This window comes from Lynx canadensis, chromosome D1 (genome assembly GCF_007474595.2).
Source record: "Lynx canadensis isolate LIC74 chromosome D1, mLynCan4.pri.v2, whole genome shotgun sequence".
NCBI lineage: Eukaryota > Metazoa > Chordata > Mammalia > Carnivora > Felidae > Lynx > Lynx canadensis.
In genome coordinates this window covers 70,951,852-70,960,313 of record NC_044312.2, presented here as the reverse complement: position 1 = coordinate 70,960,313, position 8,462 = coordinate 70,951,852, and positions in this window count along the sequence as shown.

Here is an 8,462-nt window from a genome sequence, read left to right as displayed (position 1 = left end):
CTTCCTCTCTCTCTCTCTCTCTCTCCCCACCTCTCTCTCTCTCTTTCTCTCTCTCAAAATAAAGAAAATAAACTTTAAAAAAAACACAAGAAACGAGTGTTTGCAAGGATGTGGAGAAAAAGGAACCTCTCACACTGCTGGTGGGAATATAAAATGGGGCAGCCACTGTGGAAAGCAGTAGGGAGTTTCCTCAAAAAGTTAAAAACTAAGGGGGCGCCTGGGTGGCTCAGTCGGTTGAGCGTCCGACTTCGGCTCAGGTCATGATCTCGCGGTCTGTGAGTTCGAGCCCCGCATCGGGCTCTGTGCTGACAGCTCAGAGCCTGGAGCCTGCTTTGGATTCTGTGTCTTCCTCTCTCTCTGCCCCTCCCCCGCTCATGCTCTGTCTCTCTGTCAAAAATAAATGAACATTAAAAACAAAAAATTTAAAAAAAAAGTTAAAAACTAAGAACTACCCTATGATCTATTAATCACACTACTGGGTATTTACCCCCAAAATACAAAAACACTAATTCAAAGGGGTATATGCACCCCTATGTTTATTGCAGTGTTATTTACAATAGCCAAATTATGGAAGCAGCCCAAGATATGTGGAATTTAAGAAACAAAACAAATAGCAAAGAGAAAAAGAGACAAAGAAAGGGAGGGAGAGGGACAAACCAGGAAAGAGACTCTTAGCCACAAAGAACAAACTGATGGTCACCACAGGGGAGGTGGGTGAGGGGATGGGTGAAATAGGTGATGGGGATTAAGGAGTGCATTTGTCATGATGAGCACTGGGTGATGTACGAAATAGTGGAATCACTCCATTGTACACCTAAAACCTGAAACTAATATGACACTGTACATTGGCTAAACTGGTATTAAAATAAAATAAATTGGGATGTCTGGGTGGCCTAGTTGGTTAAGCATCCGACTTTGGCCCAGGTCATGATCTTGTGGTTTGTGAGTTTGAGCCCTGCTTCGGGCTCTGTACTGACAGCTCAGAGCCTGGAGCCTGCTTTGGATTCTGTGTCTCCCTCTCTCTCTCTGCCCTCCCCCACTTGCTCTCTGTCTCTGTCTCTGTCTCTGTCTCTCTCTCTCAACAATAAGTAAACATTAAAAAAATAATAATAAGTAAATAAATTTTAAAAAAGAAGAAAGAGAGAGATGGGTCTGACCTGGTCTACATTTTCTCTCGGCTATAGCCAGAGGACCTCAGACAAGAACTCAGGCAGCCAGCCCCCTGTTTTAAAGTGGAAGGACAGCAGACACTGCAGGTTTCAAGTAGGAATTTCAAAAGACCCAGGGACAGCCACATAGCTGGGTACCCGGCAGATGAGAACTTAGTTTAGGAACGAAAGGGAAGAATCCCTAAAATCCTCAACCGAAGTACTTTGGGGACTGTTACTCCAGTATGACACCACTGATCTGATGGCCTCTCCCCTCACGCTCACTTCTGACACCAGTCCTGCTCTTTCCAATTTAAACAGCACCCTTGAGCTGGCAGCGATCCACCCTGGTTGCAACACCCTGTACACACTGCATGCGTAACTGGGGCCCAGCCCCTGCTTCCTGAAACAGTCAACTGACAGTCACCTGAAATAGGGAGTCGTGGCTAAAATTCTGAAACAGAAAAACACATGGCCGTGAACAACGCTATTCGCTGGTGATGAATGATTTACTTCCTTACCTACAATTTAATCCCTTGAATATGCCTCTCAAGACATCTGGCTTACAAATAAATAAATAATAAAGCACATAAGAAAGCTAAAGAGCTCATATACCCTTTTTCTGCTTTGCCATCTCATGGTCCATGTTAGCCCTGTCTAGTTCTGGGCATCACATGATACAACACCCCTACCTATGCTTGGCTCTTCAATGAACAGGCCAATCTTTCCCAGAAGTCCCCAGGCAGACTTGCCTTAATGTCTTGCTGACCAGAAATGTATAAGGTGACCTTTTCATTTCTACACCATTCAGTAGCAGGGAGATAAGCATGAGGCGGCATGAAAGAGGGTGATTTACAAGGGCAAACATGGGGTTCTATTAGAAAGAGAAGAGAAAGAACCATGTTGAGTAAACAATACCAATGTCTACTCATCCACTGAAAATCTGCAGGGTCCTCTGTGCTACAGGCCAACTTAATTTTCTGCTGCCTTACTTACTCAGGCCGACATACTGAACAGTCAGATTTTGCTGAAAGAAAGGTGATCTTTGTGCCATACTAGCATTACCTTTATTTATTTATTTATTTATTTATTTATTTATTTATTTTTGGGTCTCTTTCACTTAGATACTTTTCCTCTTCCATTGCTTTTTTTTGACAATAACCCTGGGCTCTCTTTTCTTCCCCATTGAGAAGACCTTTATTCTTTCATCCTACCACACCTCTTAGATGTATTAGGCTACATGGGATTACAGTGGAATTATGTTATTGACCCATAAATAAAACTCTATGAACTTCCTAATCAAATGGGTTAGAAATGTTATAATGGCATTTCGAAAACATATCCATAAAACTCTAAGAATATTCCACCAAAAAAAGAGGATTCTGTGGTCACATAAGTTTGGGCAATGTTGCATATGCTTTCTTTCCTTCTCTTATTGATTATAGACTCAGAAGGTCTGAGAAGTCTTGCAGTTAATAAATTAACTCAGAATTAGTTCTGAAATCAAACTGCCTATGTTCAAATCTGGTTTCTACCACCTTCTAGGTTGTGTAAGTGCTGTAAGCCTCTGTTGCGTCATTTGAGAAAAGAGGAGTCTGATGGTATTATTTAACGGGGGTTACTGTCAGAAGGTAAGATAATCCATGAGAAGCTGTCAGCACAGCTTTTTCTCCTTCATTTAACAAATATTTAGTGACTACCTACTATGCACCACAGTCCCAGGTCTCATGGAGCCTGCAATCTAATGGAAGAGCAGGAGGACAGACAATAAACAAGTAAATAAACAATAATTTCAGGTAGTGACAAGTACTATGAGTAAAATAAAATGTGGTGATGTTATATAATAACTAGGGGGGGCACCTGGGTGGCTTAGTCAGTTGAGTGTCCAACTCTTGATGTTGGCTCAGGTCATGATCCCAGGGTTGTGCAATCGAGCCCTGCATCCAGTCTCTGTGCTGAGCTTAGAGCCTGCTTAAGATTCTCTCCCTCTCTCTCTCTCTCTCTCTCTCTCTCTGTCCCCATCCCCTGCTTGTGCTCTCACTCTCTCTCTCTAAAAGAAAAAAAAAATAACTAGGATGGAAATGGCTGGTTAAGATGGGAAGATTGGAGACCGTATTTCTGAGGAAGGCATTTTATCTGAGACCCAAGATAGAATGAGACAGGAGTTATCTCTCCACTCATTCAGTCATTCATTCAACAAATGTTTATTGAGTACTTACCACATATGGCAGGACTGTTTTAGGCACAGAAGAACAATAAATAAAATTAGGTAAGAACCCCTGTCCTAACAGAGTTCATATTCCAGAGTGGGAAGACAAAAATAAAAAGGAAAATATATAGTGCACCAAAATGGTATTAAGTGCCATGGGGAAAAGCAGGGAGAGACTATCTAATTTTATTTTATTATTTTTTAAATCCTTTAAAAATTTTTAAAAATAATTTTTAAATTTTATTTTTATTTTTAGAGAGCGATAGATTGAGAGAGCACAAACAGGGGAGAGAGGCAGAGGGAGAGAGAGAGAATCCCAAGCAGTTTCCACACTTGGCATGGCACCCTATGCTTGATCCCAACCCCAAGAGTTGGAAACCAACTGAGTGGAAAGCAAGAGTTGGATGCCCAACCAAATGAGTCACTCAGGCGCCCCTTTGTAAATTTTCTAAAAATGTTTATTTATTTTGAGAGAGGGAGAGAGTGTATGTGTGAGCAGGTGCAAGTAGGGGGAGAGGCAAAGAGAGAGGAGAGAGAGGATCCTAAACAGGCTCTGCACTGGCAGTGCAGAGCCTAATGTAGGGTTCCATCTCATGAACCACGACATCATGACCTGAGCCAAAATCAAGAGTCAGATGCTTAACCAATGAGCCATCCAGGTGCCCCAAAACTATCTAATTTTAAACTTTACAGTTTAAATAGGGTTGCAGGCATCCCTCATTGAAAAGGTGACACATACCCAATGAAAGACCTGAAAAAGATGAGGAAGTAAGTCTTACAGAAACCTAGAGGAAGATAATTCTAGGCTAAAAGAAGTGGCAAATGCAAAAACCCTGGAGCTAGAGCACTGATATATTCAGAGAAGAACAAGGGGAGAGAATGCTCAAAGGAGAGTAAGTAAACAGAGAGTGGTAAGAAAGTGCCAGATCATGGAAGGATAAGCAAAGGTCTGGAGGAAAATTCTTCCAGGCAGATGGAATAACAAGTGCGAAGGCCCCGGATCAGGACCGAGGTTGGCCTATCTGAGGAAGAGAAAAATGGCTGAAAACTAGAGTCTACTAAGCAAAAGGAAGAGTTGAGCTCCAAGATGTCATTTGAATCAGATCACGTAGAGCCTTATGTTATAATGACAGGCCAGTGTGTGAAATGTTTATCTCTACATGTTTTTCTAAAGACATTGAAAAAATAGCTATAACTATTGTTGGTATCCATGAGACATTATTCTGTGGCACAGATTGAGAAATGCTGCCTTAGGGCCAATTTTAACTAACCCTCTTCCTCACCCCCCATATCAATCAATCCCCAAGTGCTGTGAATCACACCACAGTAGGACCATCGCAGGAACTTGCGAACAGGTCTCCCCAAACTCCACTTTTCTATTTCTTGGGTTGCGGAAGGATCAAATCACTCCTCTCCTCAAAAATTTCCTGATTTTTTTACTTGCACAATCAAGTTCATGTTCAGGAAGTAGAAAGGATTTCAAGGTCTCCCTCTAGGTGTCCTTCCACAGGTTCCTGTTAAAGGAGAGGGCTGGACAAATTGTGCTCTAAGCATACATGCATGATCAGAGCCCTACCATTAGTTCACGCCATTCCCTCAGCCTGTGCTCCCGTTGTTTGCTTTCATTGCTTGTTGGAAGTCTTCTCTTCCTTCAAAGTCAGCAGAGTTGATGCTCCTTTGAAGTTGGGCTTGATATTCACAGGCAGAGTCAGTCCTCATTCTTCCAGCCATGTATCCATCCATGTTACATGTGTCTCAGTTTGCTGTGTTTGCCTTTCCATAGACGTAGTTGTTATCACGTCTCTTATTCCCATTACATTGCAAGCACATTGGAAGCAAGGCTTTATTTTTGTCATGTTTCTTAGAATTAGTGCCTAAGACAACTGCTAGCACAGAGCAGGTGCTCAATAAGTTGCTGCTGAAATAAAATTTTAGAGGCAAGAATGCGACAAACAGCTTTACATAAAGCACTGGGACACAAAGAGAGTAATATTATAGTCATGCTGTCAAGGAATTTATAAATCAATAATGGTAGCTACCATTGACAGAGTCCTAGCTACAGCACAGGCACCATCCCTATAGCATGGCTGGGCTTGTACGCTATTTAATACTTATAACAGCCCAATGAGGCAGGTGTTGTGACCCCCCCCCCCCCCCCAGTTTACAGAATGAAGTTAAGTCACTCGTCCAAGTTCATAGAGTAAGCAACACGATTTAGTTTTACGTCCCTCCAGCTTCCAAGCTTTTGCTCTTTTTTACTATCTGTTGTAGCAATTGCGAATCTATCCTGGAGAATAAGTAGGTCTTTCAGGGGAAAGGAATTTTTTTTTTCACAAAGGATTCATTACATAGAAGAATGGAAGAATGAAGAAGCCAAATAGGGAATGGAAAAGCAACCCAAAGATTTAGCAAAACCAAGAGGCTTCTCCCCTTGCTGCACAGGTGACACTGGGAGAAGACAGTGTTACCAGAGCCCAGAAACCTGGGCTGTCAGGCAGAGGAAGCCAGAAACACTGGTGAAACTGTCCAAGGGAGAGCTGGGGCCAGGTAGGGAGAGGCTGTCCGGTGGGACCCTGCCAGATTCCACAGAAAGCAGGGAAAGAGTGAGGAATACTCTGGCTTCTCCCTTCTGTTTCCAAGCCTCGATGGTGTGTCCCATGGCCTTAACTATCAAGAGCTCATGGGAGGCAATACCATGAGGCAATACAAGAGCAGAGCACAAAAGGGTGGGGTTGGATCGAGACCAGCACAAGCATGCTACCTCTCTACCTGAGACGAAAGGACCAGGAAATGACATAGTACTCAATTTAGAGTTAGGAAGAACGGCAAAAATATTAAGCAAGTTCAGAAGAAGGGGAGATTTGTGGTAGCTGCAGTAGTGAGGGAGAGACTCCACATACCTTTAAGTCAAGAAAAGAGAGTGGGTGTTTCTGGTAGAAAGAACATCTAGGTATTTTCCGGCAGGTAAAGACTACTACTCATTGTTCTTTTTTTTTTTTTTTTCAACGTTTATTTATTTTTGGGACAGAGAGAGACAGAGCATGAACAGGGGAGGGGCAGAGAGAGAGGGAGACACAGAATCAGAAACAGGCTCCAGGCTCCGAGCCATCAGCCCAGAGCCCGACGCGGGGCTCGAACTCACGGACCGCGAGATCGTGACCTGGCTGAAGTCGGACGCTTAACCGACTGCGCCACCCAGGCGCCCCTACTACTCATTGTTCTTAAAAGTCTTTCTACTCAGGAGATAAAATGGAATATCTATGATATAGGCGCACAGAATAAAGAATAAAGAAAAGTAAACACGCACACACTATCCAAGCTCAGGAAGCAAAACATCATTATCTGCAATTAGAAAATTTTTTGTGGTTAAATAAATACATATTTACAATATATACAAATGTGTGCATACAACAAAATATGCCATTATGACCATTTTTTAAGTTTTATTTATTTATTTTTAGTAATCGCTATACCCAACATGGGGCTCAAACTCATGACCCCACTATCAAGGGTTGCACACTCTTCTGACTGAGCCAGACAGGTGCCCTCATTATAACCATTTTTAAGTGTATAATTCAGTGGCATTAGTTACATTCACAATGTTGTGCCCCGTCACCCCGTCATTACTCCTTCTGACACTTTTCATCACCCCAAAGAAACTCAGTTACCATTGAGCTATAACTTTCTATCCTCTCCTCCCTAATCACACTGGTATCAATTTACTTTAAAGTTTTTTAAAAAATAAGATGAATTAATGAATGATTAGCAGAATGTTAATAGATACATAGACATGCAGTAATAAAATGTTACCAGATGGAGAGACATGTATAATATAACAGTGAAATCTAAGTGGTGGGTATATAGGGGTCAACTTTCTCATATGTTTGAAATTTTTCTCAGTAAAATGTGGGGGAAATTCTACCCTTAGGCACCAGCCACAGAGATTTTGACTTAACTGGACCTGGACATTAGAATTTTTAAAAAGCTCTCTGGATGATGCCAGGGTGTGACCAGGATTGAGGACCACTGCATTAAAGTATGCCATGGGATGATAGAGTAAGAGTGGGTACAACAGGGCATGGGGTAAGCAAGAGGGGTGCAAAGGCAAGGAGGCCTCCAGGCTGGGCTCTGTGCGCTTTCTGTAGCTGGACAGGCAGATGACCCAGCTACCTGTCAAGGAGGCAAGAAGCTACTACCTAGCAGGTAACTGAGAATGCGGAATTGGTCAGGGTTCTCTGAAGTTCTAAAATGAGAATGAGAAGTTTATACTTAATTTAAGCATTTAATTTGGCATGATTCATCCTTGGAAATGTTTCCTATAGCTTTTAAAAAGAGTGTCAGGGGCACCTGGATGGTGCAGTCGGTTGAGTGTCTGACTCTTGATTTCGGCTCAGGTCATGATCTCATGGTTCACGGGTTCGAGCCCCACATTGGGCTCCATGCTGACATTGCAGAGCCTGCTTGGGATTCTCTTCCTTTCCCTCTCTCTTGGGTCCTCCCCTACTCATGCTCATGCTCTCTCTCTCTCTCTCTCTCTAAAAAATAAATACACTTTAAAAAAATTTAAATAAAAAGTGTCTATTTTTTTAGAATGGCAGTTTTATCATATTAGCTCCCTTTCATCTTGAAAACGGTTCAAGATCCACTTTTGACATGTATATACATACATTTTCATGTTTTTCTAACTCATCTTAAAGCCATTTTGGGGGGATGAAGAGATGGGCCTGTTGGAGCAGAAAGAAAATACTGTAACCTGGGTGGCAATGGGCTTATGTGTCAGCTAGGAGAGAACAAGCGAAAGCTAGGCCTGGGTAAAGCAGGGGCCGGCAGTCAAGGTTAGCTGTCAGGCTTGGAAATTCGACAATGCAAAGAAGCATCTGCAACCCATCCAGTAAAATTGGTGACTGATGCTCCCCAGAGAAGTGATATCTATCCTGCCCAATCAAGATATAGGACACTACTCTGCTGTAAGTGCAAATATCCTCTGTAACCCTTCTTCCGCCCTCAGCTATTTTAAACTTTTACTCTGGGGGTTATGGTGGTTTGTAAGGTTGTTTGTTCCTGCAGTAAATGATCCCAGTTCGTTTAACCATGTGAAAGGAGAC